Raw genomic sequence first — 26040 nt, forward strand, 5'->3', positions numbered from 1 at the left:
CAGTGGAAAGCTACTAAGTTCAGTGTTTATCCCAGAAAATAAAATTGACTTTCAAGGTTAATAAATAAATTAAAGCTGAAAATTTTTATGAGAAAAATGTGGGATTACCTGGCGGTAAAACCAATCCAAATTTTTCTGCTTTGTAATGAACGATGATAATATGTATACGTGGTTAAGTTTGTGATGAGGGGGGATGTTACTCAGTCAAGAAGAAGATTACTGATGCTCTTCCACTGGAAACTAAATTTGTGGAGGAGGTTTGGGCTGTGTTGTTATTACAGAGTTAAAAGCACAGAAACTCAGCTTAGTCTGTCACCAGTTCTCACTTCAGTGACATGTTCAAAGGAAAACAGGAGCTCTTGACTCCTAAATTTAAGAATGAGTGTATTCATGGTGTTTGACCTATTAGGATACAGATGTTCTCAACAGACAATGTCATATAAGTGAAAAGTGAATCAATGTGGCAGGTCTCAGCAGAGACTTGAGCAGGTTTCTCAAACATATGGTGAACCTTTCTCACACTGTCTATACAACTTGCTCCAAATGTGGCTTGAATGATTTAAAAATAGTTTACAATGCCTCATGACACCTGCTAAGCATAGAAGATGACCTAGTCAACTATAGAAGATGATTAGGTAACTATGAACTCAAATGAAGTGTTCAATTACTTTTCCTTAAGCATATGTATAAACTTTCCCAGCTACATATATTCATGTTATTGCTGTGAGGGATAAAACATAAAGTTAATCAGATAGTGTCAAAAATTAAGAAATTTTGCATCTGGACACTACTATTTCATCTCAGTTTCCTCAGTCTGAGCAGGTGTCCAGGACATTAACTGAAGGCATTTTCTCTCATAGGAGCAGTACAAAATAACTGACAATTTTATGTATTTTTATGAAGCTGTTTATAGAAGGTGTTTTGACACGATTTATTTACCAGTGTCTGTGTGTTCTTGTCATGCTATATAGTTTGGATTTACTTATGGCAGCTTACAGGTGTCAGTAGCAGGAATCAGAGGAATTTCCACGTTTCATGAAGTTACAAATAGGATTATAACTCTCCCCCCTCCATATCACCCTCAGTTTCAGGAGCAAATGTTATATGTCACATTATACCTGGCTAATAATGATTGTAGTGCATTATATTTTATTGCATCATTAACAGACCTACTGTACCTAGTAAAAATAGGTAGTAGAATTGATTAATGTAGTATAAGTTGAATATTGCTTAATTCTCTGGGCTATTGGTAAGTAAAAAGAAGGCTTTCAGAATATCTTCCAATGTGATGAAATGCACTTATTTAGAACCCTGGGTGCCAGTATGCAGCTTGAAAACTTCCAAAGTCTTTGACAACATGCTTTTTTAAGCCAACCTGTTTTTCTTAGGACAATTACTTATTTAAAAAGGAAATTGAAGACTTTCCAGCTCCCAAAAGCAAAGTGTGCTTTAAAACCTGTTACGAGAACAATAGTCACTGTTTTTCCCCCGCTGTTGTTCATACCAATGGATGTCCCCACACTGTCTATGTGCATATAAAATATTCTGCCTTTTTTTCCTGAGCACAGTAATTTATTTTAATTGTAGAGCTTCCTTTGCTATCAACTGATTTCCACAACCAACTGTAAAGAACTTGTGCAAATATGAGCCAATCCCAGCAACTGAGACACCATACATAAGTAATTTATTATTTATTAATCAATTATTCAAAAGTGATTATCCTTAGACTAGACAATTCTGTTTAAGACGTTTTAGAAGAAGACTTTGCCTTCTGTGTTCTGTAAGCACTATTAATTTATATATTTGAGAAGTCAATTTAAGCCTAAGATGAAAAAGTTGATTTGAATGTATTGGAGCATGCATAGATGTATTTCAAATAGTAATTATTGAATTGTCCTGAAGGTTTTGTTATGGGCTTTTTTATAACTTACCATCTGATGCTCCTGTAGTCTTCCTTTGCTGTCCATTCTTTAAATCTAGAGAAATTAAATATACACTGAAATTTTTCCCTCTAACAAAAGCTTTTCCATGCACAAGAAGTTCAGGGGCTAGATGACAATCAAACACTGCAAAAGATAGAAATCTTTTTGGCAATATGACAATCAAGGTCCATTGGTTTAAGTTACAAAGCACCACAGAGTCCAAAGAAAAGAAATAATATTTTTGAATTATTTTTTCTTACCTAACCCAGGAGTTGTGCTCATATTTGTAGTGCAAAAATGTGACTTGCAATGCTGAACAGACTATTACATGTCAACAGAGTAGCAAATAGCTCACAGGAGCTTGTCCCAATATTAGATTTAATATTAGTTCTGTTGGACTGTTTATTTTTTGTGTGCTTCAAGCTATGAATTTTTATCCCAGTGCAAACACAATTCATTTTGGACATATTTCTCCAGAACTACTCTTTTTACTTTCTTCAGCTCTTCCAAAAAGCAACAGAAATACAGTTCACTATCTAGTGTAGCTAGCTAAGTCATTAATGTTTTGTAGTATGAGATCAGCAGTTCTCCTCTTCCAAGGTTTCTTTATTCTCTTTCTTCATCTTATATGGATGCAAGGACTAGCAGAAGTTCATAACACCTCAAGACTTCTCATCTTTTTCTTGATGGCTCTTTTCTGATTCAGGATAAGGAATAAATTATTAAAGGAAAGACTGATAGCTTTTCCAGTAATTATTTTGCTTAAAAAAGAAAAAAAATAAAAATTTTATGCCCTCCTCTCTGTGGCAATTAGGAATTTATTTCCAGATCACAGAATATTCTAAAATAGGACTGACCTACAAGGGTCATCAAGATCAACTCTTAAGTGAATGGCCCATAGAAGGGTTGTTACCCCAGGCTTGGTGTTATTAGTGCCATGCTCTAACCAACTGAGCTAATCTCACTAGATTGGGAAGAAAGAAAATCAAGAAACTGTAAAAAAAAAAAAAAAAGATTGTTTGAATTTGGAGTAAATGGAATAGGGAATTATTATATGTACTTTGCATAACAGTTATTTTAACAGTTATTTAGTGGAAATCACTCTTTGTAGATATTTTGATGTACTGTGAGGACTGCTTTGTCATGTGTGCTCAGTATTAAGTCCTGTACGAAATTCTATACAGGATGGTGTGCTCACAGTTAGCTAGCAGAAGGGAAACTTGTTTCAGGGCTTGATTTCAACCAGTTCCCTGATTTTCTGTGTTACAGCACACTCAGTCCTCACCACCAGCCCATTGGAAGGTTCATTCTGTCCTGTTCTAATACTGGGCTGTAAATCCTTTTTCTTTCTTTATTTTTCTTTTTTTTTTCCTCCCCTGCAGGCTTCCTCTTCACTTGCTACACTCTGTAACCTCTGAATCAAGCTCTTAGCTTCTACCTAAAGTAAGACCAAGCCTCATTTCCTCAAGGAAATTCTTTTAACCCAGTCACTCTTTTCAGAGAAACTTAAAGGACAAAGTGAGAGCACATATACTGTGTATATCATATCATTTTCTCTAGGTAGGTGGAATAAGGTAGGAAAGGGGAATTACAGAAGTAAAGAACTTAGAGAGATGGTAATATGCATTTATTATTCTAATTTTTTAACGTCTTTAATAACTTGTTTATGATAAATTATAAGGAAATCTGGATGAGGCAACATGGTCTTCAATTAAGAATTTTCTGTAAATAAATTAAAAATTGAGGGATGTGTTAATCAAAAGGAAGTTATTCACAAATCATACATTTTCATGTTAATTTGTTTTCTGAAATGGTATAGAGGAAAATGTGCAATCTATGTAAAAGTGTGATTGGATGTACTGTGAAAAAACCTCACAAACATAAATATAAAGGTAACTAAGAAAAAATGTCCTCTGTTAACAGACTTTATTGCCCTAAATGCAATGCCTAAATGCCCTAAACCTGAGAAATCTTCTGTATCCCTCTTTCTTGCAAAGTGTAGCTCACCATTAGGCAGAAAATTGCACTGCCTGCATTAGCCAAAGCTGTCTCAGTTTAGAGGTGTTTCAGCGTGATTAACAGCCTGCTTTCTGCCTTCCTATTACAGCAACTTATCCAAGAGTGAAAAGTGAACGTGGGATTTTTGCAGCTTTCTCGTAACACAACTAATAGTAAAGAGAATTAAGCTTGAAGAGTTTCAGAATGTTGTGCAAGAAACAGATGAGTCTAGGCAGATGAAAGCAACTGCAACAGGCATGAGCCAAATGACTCAGATCTGCTTTATGCTCTGTCATTTGGCACAACAGTCCAATTGTAGGAAACCACTGCAGTAAGCTTCTGTACAATTCCTAACTGATAGCTACACCCTTGTTGGGCTGACTAATGCAGCCAAAGAATGTATCTGAAGAATGAGGAACAGCTTTGAATGTCCATTAACAAATTACTTCAGAACAGCCGCTGGCACCATGTATGACTCCCTCTCAAGAAAATGAAGATTCTTTTACCCTGTGAAAAACCAGGTTCAACTCAAGCAGTTTTAGACAAAAGAGAAAAAAAAATTAAAAAGACATGCAGTATTGACTTAGGCCAATATTTTGGAACATGTTTTGGTTTTTTTTCCCTTTTCAGAAAATACACCCACCCCCAAATCCCACCGATGTATTCCTGATACATCTAACTGATGAATTTGAGCTGCTTGGGTATCAAAAAGTAATGGGAAATTTGTGAGTAGCTACTTCTTTCCCTGACAAAGAAATTTAGTCAGTTAATTGTGTCACTCCTTCACTCAGAAATTCTCAGGCATGTAGTTGATATCCTGTACTGGGCATCTTGAAGTAATTCCCAGCCTCTACCTGGTAGTTTTACTCAAACCCTAAGTATCTGGTAATGCTGGCCTTTATGCCTTAGTCTAACTATATTTTTGTGCTGGAGATTTTTTGTGAGGAAAGTACCCATTGTACCTCACCAATACAGGTACCTTTACAGTGACATTTATAATTTCCTTTCTGGTTACCAGGATGGACAAAACAAAAGAAACCCCCACAGCCCATCCACTTTAGAGTTATACATTAACTGAAAAGAATTGCTCTGAGGCTGAGATGATCCCTAGGGCATAATAGATCAGAATAGAAAAACTGATAAAGCCTTATGTCTTGTAGTATGAACAGCATTTTTATGATATATTCTGTTCTTCTTTGATACTTCTACTCTTATTTCCTTGTCTACATACATAATTTATTGCTTTCTAGTAGGTGGAAGTGTGATGTTGCATAATTTGTTTAGATTTTCCAGGGGAATAATAAAATAGATTTCCTTCTTTTGTTTTACGGATAAGTAGTAATTTATGTTTTTAACAGAATCTGAGTGACATGTAGAAAATGATGTATGATCTCCATCTATTGCAAAAAGACTCATAAACACTGCTCCAAAACTAGCATCCCATTCTCATTTGCAAGATTATATGCCTGCTGCAGTAGAAGCAGCATTTGGTTGATTTGTAGCAGAATGTGCAGCTAAGATTTTTACTTAACCAGGCAGCATCTGAGTCCTGCTGTGAGCAGCAAACTGTGATGTCCCTAGTTCACACAGTACATGTGTCCCAGAGAATTAAGATTCTTTCTTTTAAAGGCAGCATCTTAATGCTGTGCCATGAAACCAAATTAGTTACTTAGTCCAGTTCTTAAGGACAACGCAACACTTTGGTTCTCATTTGTTTGAAATGCTGATGATGAGCTTCAATAGTGGTGTAATTCCGTAAGTCAGTTAAAGTAACTTGGCTCCTGAGTTTGAAAAACCCTTGCTGGGAAAAATATTTTAGCAGCTCTGAACTATTTGGCTCCTGGAAAAGTTTGGAGCTTTCAGCCAGTTGAAGGCATGGCTTACCATAAAATAATATGGTGCATCAAATTTGTGCTGAAAGATGTATGTATAGATAATACTAGGGGAGATTTGAGAGGGTTTCACTTGCTTTATGTGATTTAGTGGATAATGGGAAGAAAACGTGAGCTATGCACTAGACTGCAGTCAGCTTCAGAAACAGTGATTGTCTGTCTAATATGAAAATAATACTTTGCAAGTTACTCTTCAAGTCTACTGACTGCAGTCAAGAGAATACCTTTTTTGATCCCATTTCTACTTTATTTAGGGTCTGTGCAAGTGCTTGGAATAATGTTTTCCTACACTGTCATACATTTTGTCACATCTACACAAAACTTACAGCTGCATATTTAATTGATCTACAATTAAGCACCCTCTCTGAAGTGAAAAACATTCACTGTTTGTGTGTGTTTCTTCACAGCTCCTTCTAGTAACCTTGTAAATGCTGTGCAGGCTGTGCTATCCAGTTCCCAAGCTGCCAGGCTACTGCCAAGGAAAAATAAGAGATATTCTCGCCAGTTCACAGTTGAAGTTCTTGTGAACAAATGTATGTATTCAGAAGAAAACCATACTTAGCTTTCCAAATACTCTCTATATTTGTGAGCAAACAATTCAGCAGAACTGGAGTTGATGTTTGTATGAGTATTATGTGAGTTTTATTCATTAAGTTTGTCAAGTAGAAGTTGTCCCAGTTTTTAGTCAGTCTCCACAAGCCTATTTAGATTTTAGAAGCAGGAGATCAAGTTGTGTTAGAGGGATAGAGGCCATACAAAAGAGATGCTTATCAATATATTAAATAAAAAAGGTGAAAATAAAGGAAATAATGAAATGGAGGAAAACTCATATCTTTCACTCAGAAATTGTTAGTAGTTACATATTAAGTCAGTGTGAGTTTATAGCAATTTTGTTTCTAATACCTGAAATAATGCCCTTAGTTTTCTTGTTTTCTCCTTACATGCTTCCTGTACTGTGTGGTACAGATTCTGTTCTCCACTAAGGACAAAACTTGAAGTATTTTCACATTAATCTTAAGAAGGATTATTACCAGCTTGCTATTTGAGAACAAAAATAAGGAAGAAAAAGAAGGAATAACAGTCTTAAGTGATTTTACAATTGCTCTGTAAGACTAAAAATCTTACAGCAGTCAAACAGCAATTCTCTCAGTGATGAGCACACTGAGTCTTTGCTGGTTTTAATTGCAGTTGCAAGCACTTTACACCTTTTGAAATTAAAACTGCATACAGATCAAGCAAAGCAGCTATGAAATAGAACAAATATTTTGAGGTTTAGAACCCTTAAAACTACTTTGTGTATCCTTTTCTTTTTAAAGACAAACACTATCTGCAATGTCTGTGAGAAATACATGTGTAAGAGGTGTTCTGTGACCAGTTTTGGGGAGGTTGGAGGACAGCTGCACTTGCTTTTAAAAAACAGTTGCAAAGAGAATAGCTTTGAAGAAAAGGATTGGTTTTGTACGTAGAGAGATGGTTTGCTGATTCATGGAAAGCTATGCTAGCTATGAGTAGAAATACTTATCTACCTATGAATCATATTTTGCATAATCAGAAAAAGGGAATGCAAGCTTTGAATGTTGTTTTTGTTAGATAATATCCTTAATAACATGCTTTAATTTTGCCTTCCAACTGAAATATTCTATTCTATTCTATTCTATTCTATTCTATTCTATTCTATTCTATTCTATTCTATTCTATTCTATTCTATTCTATTCTATTCTATTCTATTCTATTCTATTCTATTCCATTCCATTCCATTCCATTCCATTCCATTCCATTCCATTCCATTCCATTCCATTCCATTCCATTCCATTCCATTCTTCTATTCCATCCCATCCCAATTTTCTATTCTGCTCTGCTCTGCTCTATAGAGGATCTTGCAAAGCAGTTAGATCTCTTTCCATAGGCAAATTTTAACACAGTGCTGCTGAGGAGGAACACACTGTATTGTGTTCACATCTATTTATTGCTGCTAGATACGGATTAAAGTTTTCATTTTCCTTATTTTTTGCTAACAATTGACTCTATCAGAAAACATTATTAAGTTGAAGGAATGCTCCATTCACTCAGTGTGAAATCTGAAAAGTTTTTCTCATCTGATTTATTATGCCACTGTCATTCTGTAAACATAGAAAATGTAGTAGCTAGTCCTTGTCATTTTCCTGACAAAATCTATAACAAAACTAACTAATTTTTGGAATCAAGAGTTAGTATTTGCTCTCAGAATTTTGAATTTCTTATATAGTATAGAAGATTGGTAACATGATGTTAGGGGAAAACATATGGAAAGAGTAAGATGCTTGCAGTATAGGCTCATGATTTTTACACAGGCTATGATTGTTATTATTTTCATCCATTCTGAATGGAGTTGGAGGGAGGTTTGGGAGTGGTGAATATCTGTGAGTAACCCTGTTGTGATCTTATGTTTTTTATTTTATATTAAGCAAAATGCTTCTTGGGAATAAATAAATATTAAGTGTCTGAGATAATACTATTAAATACTTGTTCTCTACTGCTAAAAATAGCAGAAACATATTAAAATAAAACCTTGGGTGGTTACTGTTTATTTGCTTATGCTAGGATACACAACTATGAGATGGCTGCTGTTTCATTCATCTCTGGTTTTGGTCCCCTTGGTTGCTGTGGACATCTTATGTAGTTGTCTCAGTCCCCAGAGCTGCCCATCCATGTCTCCAGTTGTTCTCTGTGCTCTACAGCTTCCCTGGTGTAGTGGGGACAATTATTGTTGTCTTGGTAGGCAGGGTAAAACCTCTTCCACTGAGACTCCGGCAGCCTGCTACAATATTTTCATGTCCTAGAAGCTATACTCAGATAACTTTGTTACACATGCAGTACCCTCAAAGAAGATCTAATTCTACGAAACATACAAATACATTTTCTGCTATTGAATCTTGTGTACTTATATAGAATGGATTGTTTGCTTGTTTGATTTTCTCCTTGAAGTTTTAAATGCTGCAATGCACAGATAGAAGAGAATTAGTTGTGAAGCATTAGACAAGGAAGTCAGTTTAAACTTTTGTCTAATATGATTGAAGTATTCCCAAAGACTGAGTGATTCAATTGTTGGTTCTGTTGTTGTTTGGTAGGAATTTTAAGCTTTACTAATGGAACAAATCTTTTAGATTTATTCCTTTTGAAGTTTACATAGATTCTGTACATGTATTGTGGATAGGAAGGTCTGTGGGTAAGAAATACTCTATCTCCATGTCCTTGAAATGTTTGAGGAAAAACAGATGTTTCAGGCTTAATTCTAAAGAACTGGACATTGAGTATGAATTTTGTTATTACAAACTTGAAATTCTACATCTCTGTGAGCAAGTTTAACAACAGTAAAATGACTATGTCTGATATTATACGTAACCTTTACTATGCATTTCTAAATGCTGAGTGTTTTGCCAAACATATTTTGCAAACATAAAACAGTTCTCAGAATGACAAAAAAAAGTCTTGAGATAACACTATAGAAAGAAATATATGGGAGTCCTAGAAGAGATGTGCACTGTAGCTTCTGTCAGCTGAAGCTGCAGATAACAAATTAGCAGAATGTGAATTTATTTACATTTGCCTTATAAGGCAATATGCTATATGCTGTAGGTAGGTAGAGTGCCTCGCAAAATCATGGACTCTGCACCTGTAATAGATCAGAGGTAGGTCTCAGTAACAGGTAATGAGCAGTGGAACAACTGATCTTAACTGTCAGATGCTAAACAGGTGACAGAGGAGCAGAGAGATCTCTTCAATCTTTAGGCACAAAAAACCCCATACATGTATGTACATACCAAAAAGTCAGTATGGGCTGACAATTCTTGATCAAATTGCACCATTCAATTGCAAAACCAGGACAACATTTCTGTTGGACAGAAACCTGTCTACCTTCATATAATTCTGAGGTTTTTGTTTAACAGAGAGCCTCACAGAAGGGAAATATATTTGTCCTCAAACCCTCAAAAAGATTTATTTTGGGGATTTTAGACTCAGATATAAACTTTTAAGCTTGTAATGTGAAGTGAACAGCATTGTAAATTACCTTTGCCTAAAAACACATTTGATAAGGTGCCAGAAAGTAGATGTTAGGTTGCATAAAACCAACTTTAAAGATATAAAAAAAAGATAAATATGATGCAGAGATGAGACAGGATATGCATGCCACAGTACTGGTTTGGTCTCAGTGTGACGCTTGGGACTTTAATTGCCTGGAGCAATTTGCAGCATGCAACTTTGTTACCTAATATTCTTTGTGTTGTCTGATAACAAGTAAGAGTTAAAAGGCATTCACTAAACTTTGAAGTGGGTATGGTGTGTTGTGTGTTCTTTGCTTTTCATATCAGCTTCTTGATCTTGACCCTGCCCCAGTCTGGTGCTCCACAAGAAAATGCAGCCTTGCAATTTTTATTCAGTCATGGTGAAGTGGAGGAGCAAGAGCTGCAAAGAATGGATAAAAATGGAAATATTAGGGGTCAAATTTGGTTGGTATGACTTTTATTTACTTCAGTGAAATAACTTGGTGCAATTCAGTCAAACAGTAGGAAGAATTTCAGTGAGTCCAAGTGAAAGCCTGGCTTGTTAAAGCTATGTACAAATAAAGGTATCGTGCTAGTTTTGGCTGGGATAGAGTTAACTTCTTCACAGTAGCTACTTTGGGGGAAACTGTTGGTAATACAGAGATGTTTTTGTTATTGCTGAGCAAGGTTCTTATGGGTCCAAGGCCTTTTCTGTTCCTCACTGCACCCATCAGTAAGGAATCAGGGGCACAAGAAGTTGGGAGAGGACACAGCTGGGCAGCTGAAACCCAGTGACCAAAGGAATATTCTATACCTGTGGCATTATGCTTAGCAATAAAACAAAGGGAATTAGTGGGGTCCTGCTGCTCAGGGACTAGCTGGACATTAGTCAGTTGGTGGTGAGGAATATTTTTAATTTTTGTTACTTGTCTTTCTTGCTTTTATTTTCTCTCTCTTTGATATTTTCATTTTTCATTACAAGTTGCTATAACAATAATAGTTATTATTAATGTACTGTCTTGGTCTCAACCCACAAGTTTTCTCACTTTTACCCTTTTGATTCTTCACCCCCCACCCACATGCTCTGTATACTTATACATGGCAAATGGAATGGCAAAATTACTTTTGAAATGAGAGAATTGAAGTTATATCAATGGAAAAAAAATATTTCTAGTACTGAGTTTAAGAAAAGGAAAAGTCTGTGGACTATTCATGATGAAACTGATCAGCTTATTAAATGCTATTATTCCTAAAAATTCAGTCGATAATATCTCAGATGTTGAATTTGCCTCTATGAAATGCATTTGCTGTTATAGACAGGATAAGGCTCCTGTTAAACAGCACAGAACAAGTTGTAAGTCTCTATTTCTAAAAAAAAAAAAAAAATGTTTATTTTGAATGTTGGAATGAGAGGAAGCTGTTTTATTTTATTAGGAAATGTTTATTTCTTGTTGCAGAAAATTCTCTGTTCCTGTGTGGGGGGAAAAAAAGTAAAAACCAGAGAAAGAAAAGACAATGGGAAAAGAAAGATTTTTTATAAGACAAGAACCATTTATCAAATTAAGAATAACAAAAAAAAAGCTTAAAAAGAATTTGCATTGTCTTTCAAATGTGCTTACACCAATATTATCAACACAGAGGAATTCTTATTACATGTTGATTCTGAAAAGTGAGAGCTCTTAAGAAAATGAGTTGCTGCCAGAAGAAAAGCACAAAACATTTTCTTACAGGAAAAAAAACAAACTACTTCTCTTTAATTTAAATGGCATTCAAAACACATTTATCTTATGGCAATGTGAAAACAAAATTGGATTCAGTCTTTCAGCTCAAGAGAGCCTACAGAAGAAGACTTTTATTCCCAGGTGATTCAAACTCTATTTATCTTTTAACCACATGCAAACTGTTCAAACCAGCTTTTTGGATTGAGTGACCTTTTTCAGAAGAGCAGAAATAGCATTTAAAATAACTCTTGTTGCAAAGTGGAAGCATATGTCTGGGTCAAAAGTTAGCCCATTGTCAGCAAGATTCTCCATAGCTGAGGACAGCAGTGATTGCAGTATGAAAGATGTATGAATAAAAGTCTTTTCTCAAGAAATGAAGCAAACTTTTTTCACACTCATAAAACTGTTAGGGCTGTAAATAAAAGATACAGGAAATAAAAGATTAAAGTGATGTCTGGAAGTGTACAGAGAAAATACACACTAAGAAAAAATTCATGTTTGAAGCTAGGTTGATCTACAGAAGAACAAAATCACTTTATGTATTAGAAATAAAATAGTATTTATGTAATCATATGAGAATGATAAAAAAAAAAAAAAGAAACCAAAAATTTAGAGAGAGAACAAAGAACATATCAGTAATACCTAAAGAGAATTTTATAGTATGTACATTCTTAATCTGAGACTAATTCAGGGAACTATAAGGACTGTGCTTTGGAACACCACACTAATATTAATGTTTGGAATGGCTTGAGGTTTCGTGTATTTGTTTTTTAGGGGGTTGTTTGGTTTTTTTCCTTTTTTGTTGTTGTGTTTCTGTTTTAATAATGCGCTTTTGAATTACAGTATTACAAAATAAGTTCACAGACTGAAAAAAATTGTTCTGAGTGTTCTGGATCACAGGACAAAGCGATCATACCTTCTCAAAAATCTCTCAAGTGGAAAAAAGGATATACATATATATATATATATATAGTGAGGAAATAAAGAAAGTAATAAAGAAAATGGATACAAATAAGAAAATATAGATTTTTTTTTCTTACATTACTATTTTCTCACTATTACATTTCGAAACAAAACTAGGCTGCTGGTAAACCTAATCAAACAGATTGTTGTCTTGGGGCTTCCTCATGGCTTTTCAAGCCCTGTGGGTTATGGCAATGAGGCAACTGTTAAAAATAGTAAAACTGTCACACTGTAAGGGCCACACTAATAAACTCAAGGTTAGTTTTCCAGGTCTGATTAAGAAGGATAAGAATGCACATAGACATAGATTAGATGGGATCATCTTTCTCATCATCTTCTTTAATAAAGCAATCTGCTTTAAAAAAGCGAGACTGAACTTCCCAACGGGTTTGGTTCATCAGACACAGAGAATGATTATTATAGTTGTGACTTGTAGATGCTGAGCCACTCATAAAAGTCACCGATTTAATAAAAGAGAAAATTATTCAAAACCGTTTACATGATTTTCAGAAAAGTGACAGAGAAGTGAATTCCTGCTTATTAATTAATGCAGTTTTTCTTCTTTGCACTCTAATTTCATTCTGATGGTCAAAATAATCAATGTTTCATCTTTACATGGTTTCTGTTCTGGTTTTGGCTGGGATAGAGGTAATTTTCTTCAGAGCAACTGAAACAATGCCGTGATTTTTGGATTTAGTACAGGAGTATTGTTGATACTGATATTCCAGTTGCTGCGCAGTAGCCCTTACCTTAAATCAAGGACTTTTCACTGTCTCATGTTCTGCTAGTGAGGAGGTGCACAAGAAGTTGTGAGGGAGCACAGCTGGGACTCACGCTGGCATTAGGGATATTCCATACCCTGGGGCATCATGCTCAGTGTATAAACTGGAGGAGTTAGCCAGGAGCAGACAATTATTGCTCAGGGATGCGATGGGCACTGGTCAGTAGGTGGTGATGGTTACGGCATATTATTCCTTCCTCCTTCCCCTTTCCTGCTTGCCGTAATCCCTCTGCTCCCAAACCAGACCAGGGAAATCGCCCGACGAGTTCCAGTCCACCAGGGGTGGGAGGAGGTTTGGCAAGGACAAAGATAAAAGATGAAGGAGGCTCTCTTTTCCGAGACACTACCCCAGCCTTTTGCAGAATCTCTCCAGGGAGAAAGAGCAGGCGGGCAGTGGTGGAGACTTTTATACCGGGGGAAGGGGGCGGGGAAGAGTAGAATTACAACCAATGGGATGAGAGCAAAGGGGTGGGGCAAGGGGAAGGAACCAACTTCACAAAACCGAGGGGGAGGCACAGGGAAAAACCATTATAAACACTAATATAAACATATTAGTTCAACACGACACCTGCTCTTATCATCATAATTTCACCTTGTACCAATTATTTAACTGTTCTTATCGCAACACATGAGCTTTCCATTTTTACAGTTCTGCTCCCTATCCCAGTGGGGCAGAGGAGGGGAATGGGAAAGTCCACTGCATGGATCTTAATTGCTGGGTCTAGGAGTTAAGCACATTGGTGTCTTATTTAACTTTTCTCTCTCAGACTTTGGAGTTCAATGAAGGTAAAAAAGTCAAGGGAAGCTTTAAACAGTGCATCTTTGAGGGTAGAATAGCTGTGGACATTAAATTGCTTCTCTATGATCTCTTGTTCATCTGGTAGAAAGTAATTTTTTTCAAAGGTCAAATATTGCTTGTGGCAGGGACCACAACATGAATCTTTCACTTACTTAGGATGGAGGTACATTAACTGAAAGTCTGAAACCACATTCATTTCTGTGTTTTCTCTCTAGCCTGATAGATCTTCGTTCGTATCTGCAGTTTGTAGGAATGCCACTGGTTCAACTGAGAAAAATGTGGAAAATGTCTGATTAGCTCCAGTTTCTAGTGATGAATTGATTACCATCTATTGATTTACAAGTCAAACCTAAGAGACAGCCCACAAAGGTGGGTGAAAATGTTCATATTCCCATTTTCCGTTACATCTTGAAACTGAAATTACTGATCTTCCTATTTTTTATACGACTTCTATTGCTTTCTTTTTAGTTATTTAAATGACATCTTACAGAAAATACTTTTCTACACCCCTTATATTATTTTACTTCAGTTTTTGAGTAGAGCTTCAGTTTCACTTTGGGACTACTTTCACATCTTGCTCAATGATATTGTTTCTTTTACTTACATCTATATCTGTCACATCTCGTCTTCCTTCAGTCACTTTTTTTTGTGCTGACTCCTATGTGCCTAATTTGTTGGGGATTTTTGTTCCATCTCTGTAGTTTGTTTCTCTGGGCCTTAACTACTACTGTCTTATTCATGATCTCTGGAGTAATTGTTACCAAATTTTTGCTTACTTACATTCTGACGCATTTCATGCAGGTGCATCCTTTTTAGTGTTGCCCAGCAGGTTTCTGTCTTTGTATGAAGATTAAAAAAAGGGGTTTTTTTCCCTAATTTTCATCTTTCCAGTTGAAAAAATGTTTTTTCTTCTTTTCTTTCTTTAAAAATAGGGATACTAAATGCAGCAGTGTGTTGAACATAATTCTCCTTTTGTTCTTGGCATTTTTACTTATTACTTTAGCTGGATGATATATAGAAGATGGGATTAGGTCTAAAGTATGTATATATTATTCATGTGTAGTGTACTGATAGAGAAAGTGTTATTTGTCTTCCAATTTTATATTATTAGTTATCATCAATTCCTTTTACTTTCCAGGGTTTTTTCTCCTCTTAGAGCTGACTCCTCATCACACTGTTCCCTCTTTACTGCTATCTATATTTCTCTTCTATTATTTAGCACTATTGTGTCAAATCACAACTTTAATGCAAAATTTGAAGAAAACTGTACTTTTGGAAGTACATCCTGTGTTTCCTGATATACAGTTGTAAATCTAATATATTAACATTTCCACCTTCAATAACTTCTATAATACTTGCTCAGTTTATATGGAAAAATATTAATTGCAGGTGTAATTAATTTCATTTGGTCCCTGTATTGCTAAACTCTGTCAAATCTCCATGGCATTTCTGAATTTTATGCTTCTGTGTATGTAAGGTAAAATGTCAGTCCACAATGTTAAATATCCATCTGTAACCAATATTCTCAGCTGATTTTTAGATATTAGTTTAGCTGATGAATCATGGTTAATTATTGCATTTTCTCTAAGTTTCTTGCAATGAAGAGTTAAGGTTGGTTTTAAAAAGTTACTTATAGTTTTGAAAGTAGCACAGAATATGTTAATTTAACCAATTCTTATTAAAAATATATATGGAATGTATACAGTGGTGATTTGCTCTCTCCACATGGGAAAAAATGGGTTTGGGATTTTTTTTCTGTTAATTGGTAGACTTTGTAACAGACCATCTTGGATAGAAAAGTTTGAACAAGCTCTATTCTTAAAATAATTTGCTGTGATCTTAAATCCTGAAAAGTAGGCAGGATCCCAACATTCATGGTCCACTTCCTACGCCTCAGTGGGTTAAGGAAAAATCTGGCTAGACCATTTCTATGTCTCCAAAATGTGGTTAGTCCTAGGCAGTTAGAATGCAGCTTCTTTATTTTATAAAAATCAGTATAATTATTTCAAGAGACCTAAATAAGTTCTGGTATTTCACTTGTTATTTAGAAAGTCAGGATATCGCTATAGAAGAAGAAAACAAAATTTCTGTCATAAGATAAATTCATTGCCAAGAATTAAATGGAATGCAAAACTAGTAACCTGGTGTGGGTTGATTTAGAGGAGACACTTCCTTTTTAGGTCATAGCCATACACACATAGAAAGTATTTCTTATGCTTTTTAAAAGACTACTCACACTGGAAACTCAAATGCCACTCATCCAAATCAGAAAAACTAAAATTGTGTCTCCTAAATTTTGTCTTTTTTAAGACGTGATGTGCAGCAAGGACTGCAAAGGAAGCAAGGAATTCATTAGAGTTCAGGACTTCAGAGTTCCTCATTCTTGTAGTCTTCATTAATTTTTTTTTTGTGAGTTGGGGTTTTTTAACATTTTTCATTTTTCTCTCTCATTTAATGTGAGATCTACTTAACCTCTGAGTTTCTGTATTGAAACTCAAGTGTTATGTGTCATAGAAAAATGTAAAATTGTCTTTATCAGAACATGATCATGTATTCTGAACATTTTAAATCTCTCATGCTAACACAATTGAAATTCACCGAATTACAGAATTTCTGAGGTTTGGAAGGGACCTCTTGAGATCACCACATTTTCTGCCTCTCAGGCAGGGTCAGAGGATGAGATTGTCTTGGATTCATCCAGTCAGTCTTTGAATATCTCTAAAATGGGAGAATTCACAGCTTCTCTGGGCAAACCTATTGTTGTTGACCATTCTCATAGTAAAAATATTTCTCATGTTGACATAGAATTTAATATTTTTTAATTTGTGTCTGTTGACCAATTCCATCCATGAAGACGTTACTGGAAACTCAGGCACAAACTAAATGCAAGGAAAGAATGTAAAGATACTGATGATTTCATCTGACATTTCCTCTAAGGTCATAGATTGTGTGGAATTTCTTTTACTTTCCACCAAGTCCCCTTTTAGCCATTAAATCTGGAGGCAGAGAGAAACTGAGATTAGAATTATTAATTCCTAGTAAATTGCATTAGAGTTTTATTCATACAAGAAAACAAATCTCTGCTAAAAATAGAGGTATTTCAGTAAGTTAGCTCTCACAACAGGTACCAATGTTTTCACACATCATCCTTTCACTGATCTCTCCCTGAAGGAGAGGAATTCCAAAAATGTATAAAGCTTCTAGTTGAAGAACACTATAACAGTCTTTTTAAAATCACAGACATTCTCTGAGAGCTTCTAACAAAATATAAACCAAGTAGATTCAATGTCTTCAAGCATGATTTAAAATCTTAGCATTAAAAGAAAAATTGTTATAAAATAAGGATAATATATTTATTTTTGTACTTATGTTTCAAGTTGAGATGTACACAAAAGCAAAGCATATCTTTTTATATCCTTCCCCCACCTGTCGGCCCTTAATCTTCGTTGTCGTAAATCATTGTGCCAGCCTAAAATATTGAGAGTGACTTAGGATATTTATCTAGTCATACAGCACAGATGGACAAACTAAGAGACTTGGCAGTTAGCAGGTGTTGATTTATGCTGAATTCAACACTACTGTCATAGGCCTATTGCTCTAGTTATTAGGGTTTATTCTGGTAAAAATCTCTGCATCTCCTTTTGGCAGAGTAAGACTTTTCAGCTGATTTCTAAGGGAGTAAGTATGAGCCGATGTTGAGCTTTTCTAAACACTCAGACCTTCTCTAGACATTAGGTAGGATTAGCAGTACAACCTGAAGAAAAACCCTGAAGACAGCAATAGATTTTATTCTCTGAATGCCCTGTGTTTCTTTGCATAAATGCAGTGATCTACTGGGGCACTGAAGTGGTTTGGTAGAGCCCCTCAACAGGGCATGTAGGAAGGGATGGGAATCTCATTGTTTGGCTGGAACTAAAGTCTGGCACCTAATGCTTACTAATGTTTGATTTTTATGGAAATAGTAGGAATTAGACATCTAGTACATGTGTAGACTCCAAACTGTAGTAATCCTAATAGTGAATGCATTTGCATCCAAGAACTGTCTCTGTTTATACATATTTTTGTAATGTGGCTTGCATATGACTCCTGAATATGGGCCTACTTCTGATGACACAAATTTGTCACGTGACTTAGATTTTTGGCTTTCTGAGGAAAAATTATTTCAACCTTCTCCTATTTCATTATTTCATTTCATCATTTCCTATTTCATAACTTCCTATTATTTCAAAAAGCACTGTCATGCCCCCTTGTTGCTCAGCTGCAATAATAATTAATTCATAACCTGCTTTCATGACTTGGAAGAAAATCATTCATAGACAATCTGTTCTCATCTGCTTTTCTTGTCTTCTAACATCAAGATGAGTTCAGGTCAAAAAATAGAAATATATACCTAAGTTTCAAGACCCAGAAAGAAATTAATTAAGACTCCTAAAAGCTGTTTGAAAACAAAGGAAAATCTATTGTCTGAAATATCAGATATAAGATGGAAAAATACTTGAAATGTGTCCTTCTGGGCTTAAAGTATAGCTACTTCTGTGAGAAATGTATATATTCAAAAAGCTTGTTTTGAGAATGTATGGGTTTGAGGAAGTAACAGGCACTTAGGAAAAATGAAAATAGACATTTGTTTTTAAAGTTAACTTTTTAAAAAGTTAAGTTCTTGATTTACTGTAAAGATCACAATTCTTTCAACTTTTCAACCTGTGTAAAATAAGGAGACACATGATTCTGATGATTGGTCTCTTCTGAATTGGGATATTCTGAATTGGGATATTCTGTGATATTCTTTTAAAAAACTGGAACAAAATGCTGCCAAATTTGACTAATATTGATTCCCATGGATTTTATGTATTTCAGTACTATCTTGACCACCTGACCATGCCTGAATGGGACTAATCTGCATATATATAGTCTAAATTAACACGCTTAAAATATCTGAGAGCAGGTTTCAAATAATCTAAATTAACATCCTAAGAGAAGGTTTCAAAGGAGTATTTCTGGAGCTAGGCATCCAGCCCTCTATCATTTTTGCAGACTGATTTGGAAACTCAAATGATACATTTTTCCTTTAGATTATGGTAAAAGTGGTAACCTTCTTCTGTGACAAATAGCTCCTGTATAGAATGGTATTTCTAACTCCTTTCTGCACAAGCCCATGAGATAACATGACCTTAAGTTCCTAATCAATAAATCAAAACTGCTTTTGGATATCATATGCTTCATGGCATTTAGGAAGAGTGGCAAGTTGAGCATTAGGAGTGATTTCTCAGTATCATTTCTATACTTACCAAAATGTCTCCCCATGGAAAGGGAGATAGATTGACTTTATTTCTGCATAAGAGTTCAGTTCTCTGCTCACCCTTATTTCACTTGTAAGAAGAGGAAAATTATGATGTCTGTTTTGAAGTCCCAATTACCGTCATTTATGTCAATGGCAAATTTAACTCTATTAAAGCTTCTTTGTGTTTTAAGCCACTGAAACACAATCCAAACATTGAATGCAGCCCAAAGGCTTGATATTTCTTAGTACATTGTACAGGCATGTCTGTGTATTTCCCACTGGGAGCTTTAAATAGCAGGCAACTAATTTTTAATTATTCAGTGCTGCAAGTTGGATTCTTGTGGCATAATGTCAATTACTAGGAAACAAGCGACCTGCAAATTTGACATTGCAAAAGCTTTCCCTCTGTCCACTGAGAGTTGGTAAGCACAGTAAGAGAAACACATTTCTGTCATTTAGCTTTGCTTGAGCCATTTCTCCCTTGCAGAAACTTAAACTAAGAAAAGTCTGTGGTTTTATTTAAATGCACAGTAAAGACAACGGTGTCAAAAAATCATGTTCAGCTGTTGGGCTTATTCTAAAAATGTCACTCAAGGCACATAAACCTATTAAGACACAACTAAGTAAATTAAAAGTTACATTCTGCACGCAGTGAGCTATTCTGACATGCTGACATCTTCTGACATCACAGATTTGGGTTAGAAAGGACCTCTTGAGATCCTCTGGTCCAACTACCCTGATCAAACAGGATCAGCCACAGCTGGTTGTCCAGGATAATGTCCAGGGATTATACCCACAGATAGAGGCAGCACAACTTCTCTGGGAAGCCAGCATGTACTGGTGCATGGGAATATTCCTCCACAGGAAAATTGAGGATGATTCATTTCACATTACTGGAGATAATATAGACTTTACATGGAAAAATACATCAAGCAATAAACAAAACTTTTATTTGGATGCTTCCCATAACTCTAAGTTAGAAGATTTTGATATAATTTTTTTCCTTGTTGTTTGAGAGAAAATAAAATATCTCACTGTCTGAAAGCCAGAACAGTTAAGGAGGAGGTTATAAAGGTTCCTTTTTATTTTGTTTCATGTTGTCTAATATGACATCTTATATTAGATATATGTAATAATATACATAGTATATTTAGTATATTTAGTATTTATATTCAGTATAATATGTACTAAATACTTTAGGTCAAAATACATATTCTTTAAGAATTAGCTGCTTTCAACCAAATCATGCTAGGTAACTGCCAGAAAAAATAAAAAATAATTTCAGTTCAGTTAGTAATGTTTGTTTTATTTTAGTACTTTCAGTTAATGTTATTAGCAAGTGATTGAATGAAGCTTTAGATTTATTTTGGTTTTAAAAGTGAATTTCTATGCAGTATGTATTATACAGAGAGGACATTTGGCATGCCCATAATGTGTTATGTTGTGCAGGGGTATTTGTATTGTCTCAGAAACAACCAGAAGGAGTGGAGTACAGCTGTGCTATCAGCCTGCTGTTAGGGATAATCTGTCATATCTGTTTAAATGCATGGTGTTTCATCAAGCAATGCAGCAACAACTTTTGTTTCTGTCCTATGGCTGAAAAAATGTCTTTTGAATTACATTCACTAAAAGACAGGGTTGGGGAAAATAGAAGTAGATAAATAGAATTAATTTTGTTTTCCTTACTTTTGTGCTGGTTCCTCATTCCTCTGGGGAAAATTTTGTGAAGCCCAGTGTTTTGGAATCCTTAGAAGTACAGTGGTGAACATTAACACAGCTTTCATAAATGGTTTGTTTACTTGAGAGGAAAGTTTTCTTTTTCTTGGGCTGGCACATGAGAGCAGTCAATGATTATGTTTAATGGACCAGTGTGTCCACTTAAAAAGGCCTGTCTTCTTTTGTTCTTTTCCAAACTGGAAATGCACTGTGCATTTTAGTGTAGGGACAAGACAGGTATGAGCAGTAGAAATTCATAAGTGACTTATTTATTGGCCTGAAAACACTATATAATTGAGCCTGCAATGTAGATCATGTTTCAGAATAATTTGTACAATTAATTGATTTTTCAGACTCTTCAAAATAAGGATTTAATTGGCAATGTAGACCAGAATAGGAATGAACTGTCATTCACTGATATTGCATTCACAGAGCAGGGAAAATCTGCAGTAGCAACTGAAATCTTTAATTTCCGGGTGTATGTTCATTTTCTTCTGAACACCCCTACATGTAAAGTATATAGGTAGATACAAAAGGCAGCAAATGTTGCGAATAGGTTGTTGTGTATGATCATCATGTAGCACATGAATGATAAATATGTTTAAAATACTGCTGACAGCTTGAAATAGTTTCCAGCTATTTTTGACTATCCATATTATTTCATTCAATTTTTGGTTTTGTGTGCTTGGTTTTCAAAAGCTTGTGAGTGTAAAGAAAAAGTCCAAATTAAAAAAACCCTACTTCTACAACCTCTTCATAAATACCACTTCATAAACTGATTCTGTTGCCATCTTTTCCCACAGGTTGTATCTTCTGTAAAGATTACAACAAAATGGAATAAATGTGTATCTTGCAAAATGGTTTGCAGTTTTGGGCATATGAATTAAAATACCATGGCAGGAATGGTAAATTTAATTTATAGGTAAAAACTACAGCAACATAGTCATTAGTAAAAGGAGGTGTTTGTTATTGATAATATTAATGGGGTTATTACTTATCTGCTTCTATTTTAGGCAGTGAATAAAAGGTAAGGGTGATCAAAAGAAAGAGACATGGTTTTGATTTTTATTGCTCAATCATTATGTTTGATTTAACTAAATGGCATGATCAGGTAACAGTTTGAATTGGCATTTGCTTTGTCATTCCCTTTTGAAAGAGTACATGAGTGTATGAGGCATTGAACACCGTGTAGACCAATTATCCTGGCCAGACTTATGTGCTTTGATTCTGGATCTAAATCTGACACAGAGTGGTCCTCTACCTTTCAGAAGAGCTCTGATGAAAAAATAGAGATCATGAGTCTGAAATTCTTTTTAAGATGTGGGGGTGAGATGTGGGGGGTGGAGAGAGGAGAAGTAATGGAGGCTTAACTCGGAGTTCAAGCTAAAGTACACAATATCCTGTTCACCACAGGGTTAATTAAATTAAAATCCCTGGTGGAATCATAGATGTATTTCTGCTTTGTCAGGAATTTCATGGTAAGATAAGCACAGCAATTACTATGGCCTAATATAGTCCATATTTCAGAATAACGATAGTGTAATAATGTTAATTAAACGTAAGTGTATTTACATTTCATTGTTTCTACAGTCCAGAAGTTATATCTGAAGACATCTTATTTGACTGCCTGGTTCCCTTTATATCAATAGTCAATTGGGGGAAAATGCTTCTTTCATAGTTTAAAAAAATATAAAGTTGTCTTTGATAATTAGAAACAGTATGCAAAATGAAATCACTATCCAATTCTCAAAAAATTCCTCAAGCTAAACGTGGGAGATATAGACTACAAATAAAATATTGATTACATATATTACCTATTAAAATTAAAGAAGTTTTTTTATTACTGTGTTCATATAAACTAATAACAGTACGTATATGAAATACTGATTTAAATTTAAAATTGAAGGATTTGTCAATACACTAACATGATGTGACAGTTTTTTTCTCTAAATCAGTGGGTAATGTTCCATTAATATTTGTGAAGCAATAAGTTAATACTAAGATCATAATTAAATTTAATATTTTATCCCTCATTGTAAATATGACCTGTAAATTACTGTCAAAAACAGTGAGAAAAGTAAATGACATACTTCATTGTGATTTTCCTTTGAATCTTTGAATTTAGAAATGTGCTTTATGTATATTTTTCAACAGTAAAGTGGTCAAAATTTAGGATGAAAATATCCTGCAGGGTTAGATCTTTAACTTTTAAGTTCTTTAACTAAAGTTTAGTAGCTTCTCTACTGCAAGAAGTGTCAACGTGTCTCTTCTGTCAGATTTGTAGGCAAACATTATCACCCTTCAGGCAGAACTACATCTTTCCTCAGAGGCTCTCCGTCAGTGTAGCAGCTAACATGTTTAAGAGCACCAAAGGCAATAGAAAGGGGTAATGAGTCCCACTGGCAGTCAGGTTTTGCTCTGAAACCTTGATGCCTGAACCAACATTTTCAGTTACTGTGACTCAGTTCTGGAGCCTGAGTAAATGCAGGTAGCTCAACATTTTGAAGTGTTAAACAATTTTATTTAATACTGTACTTAGTGGGTAGTGAAATTTCATGAAATAGCCTATATAAACTGTGTCTACATGTTTTGGAAAAATACAGCCTTAAGTAAATAACACAAAGACATAAGTCCAAGTTGCTTAGCTAAATGTTAATGAAGAAACTGTAGGTACAAAGTGGAAAGAGCTATATTAATGTACAAAGAACAATATCCTCCATACAGATTATTTGCTGATCACAACCACTACAAAGATCAAAAAGGATGACATTATTTAACCAGCTTTCTACCCTCTCTAAAAGGAACTCCTAATTTATTTTGACAAATTAGAAAACACTAGCTTAAACAAAGCAAGCATCAGTTCTTTTCTAAGTTAAATAATTTTGACTTAATTTGAGACCCATAGCTAGCACAACCACCAGGAGCAATAGCTGCTGGTGTAAGAGTGATAGCAGTCAGCTGGCCTCAGGCTGGAGGCATTTGACAGAAGATGTATGCTCGTGTCCAAGCTATAAATATAGGTTATGATTTCCCATCAAATTCTTTTCTTTCTCTAGCGTTGCTTACAGGTGTCTGAGTTGTTTGATCTGACCTCTAGCTCAGTTTTCCTAGATATAACTCATATCTGCTTGCACTGGATTTTTTTTCCTCTGGTTTTATTTGTTCTGATTAGAAGATAATGCAAAGTTTTAGTAATAATACTACAGGAATTTGTTAAGCTGTATGGCAGTAGTTTTCCACATTTTTAAGATGAAAAGAAAGCAAATTTTGTATTTCAAAGAACTGCTAGTTTAAAGTAATTTTACTAGATTCTTTTCTTTACCCTGACATTTAAAGGTGCTGATAAAGCACCTAATATCATTACAAAATCTAATATTATTACAAAAATAAGGCATTTGGAAGAACTGCTTCAGAAGAAAAATTGCTCTTTTCTATAGATTTGAGAAGGTGAACAAGTCCTTAGATCATGATCTATATATTGCCCCTGCTTTATAAGATTGATTGATTCTCATGTGACAATTCTAATCTTTACATAATTTTCTAAGTGGTCTATGCAAAAAATGTGAAAGTCTCTTAAGATGTGGGGGGTGTTCACTGGTTTCTTTTCAGGCCTATCTCTAACAGTGTGAATTCTATATTGTACTGTAGAAATAAAATTTTTAAAAAAATCCTCTTTAGTTTTCACAGGTGACAGCAAAATGTGTGTGTGCCCTTCAGTGAATTCTAGGACCTAAAAGCCATTAAGATACAATATCTAAGTAACAGCAATAACTCCAATGTTCTCTGAGAAATTAAAGCACGCTAAACCAGCAGGAAAAAGGAAAACTGAATTCAGAAAATTATATTTGTTCAGTTTTGTGGCTGGAGAAAAGGTTGTCTCACCGAGCTGTGTCACTAATGAAATATTAGATCAAGTGAAACAGATGATTTTTAGGTATTGTAATATCAAATATTGTTATTTATTATAATATCAAATTATAATAATTACAATATTATAATAACAAATAAAACATATTGCTTTAAGACAGTTACTCTTGTAGAAAGTTTAAAGGAAAAGAAAGTAAGACATCCAAATCCAATTTTACAGTGTACTAGACCAACACCAGAAATGGTCAGAGAGGATAAATAAAACCCAAACCCTGTGTTTGTGGTTTGTGGTTGTGTGGAAAACGTATGAGTTTTGAGCCTGAACAGAGTACCAGGCTCCAAGTTAAGCACCAATGTAGATCTGCTCGCAGAAGCCAGGATCAAGACCAATGCACAAGTCAGCCTTGTAAGACAGAATAAAAAAATCAGACTTCAGAAGCAACCTCTAAAGATTCAGATCTAAATAGATCTAAAATGGGATTTATTCCTGATGGTCCTTTATTAAAAGACCAAAAGTTTCCATTCTTTGATATTAAGACCGTAAATAAATGAACATATGAATATGATATAATATAATATAATATAATATAATATAATATAATATAATATAATATAATATAATATAATATAATATAATGTATACCTTTACACCTTTATAGCTGAGAAGAAAATCTGGATGAGGCTTTTGCTTTGATAGCCCTTGGATAAGAGTATAATCCCAATCCTCAAAACTGATGCACATTTTGATTTCTCCTGACTAGCAGCACTTACAGCCATCTGTTAGACTGGCAGTACTCCTAGGCCAAGATTCTTCTGCCAGTTTAGAAATGGCATGAAGGAGCAACTGGTGAAAAAAAATCAATTAAAAAAATGGTGTGAAAGAGCAACTGGTGGAAAGAATCAATTTCCATCTTTTCTCCCTCCTGTGGTAGCCTTCATCAGATATTGCTTTAAAATTAGTTTGTTTTTTGAAATAGTTTTAAGTGTTTCTAGTTAACAAAAAGGCTAATTACAGAACGTTAATTGCCTATGTACCCCTTTAACCACTATTAATCTTAGACCTCTACAATTTGTATTT

General features: G+C 34.8%; 1 long non-coding RNA gene across 9 annotated transcripts in view; it reads left to right on the forward strand.

Moving 5' to 3' along the window:
• LOC111928362 (uncharacterized) overlaps positions 1-26040 on the forward strand; it is a 178761-nt gene that overhangs the window by 79038 nt on the left and 73683 nt on the right. For 6 of the 9 annotated variants that reach the window (XR_015286682.1, XR_002864056.2, XR_015286688.1 and 3 more), the window contains exons 1-2: positions 13827-14085; positions 14314-14467. This is a non-coding gene — a long non-coding RNA (uncharacterized LOC111928362). Of the gene's footprint in view, positions 1-13796; positions 14086-14313; positions 14468-26040 lie in introns of those variants that run through there. The other 3 variants (XR_015286684.1, XR_015286685.1, XR_015286687.1) reach the window with 3 other exon arrangements.

Source organism: Cyanistes caeruleus, chromosome 5, assembly GCF_971803275.1.
Source record: "Cyanistes caeruleus chromosome 5, bCyaCae1.hap1.1, whole genome shotgun sequence".
Taxonomy (NCBI): Eukaryota; Metazoa; Chordata; class Aves; order Passeriformes; family Paridae; genus Cyanistes; species Cyanistes caeruleus.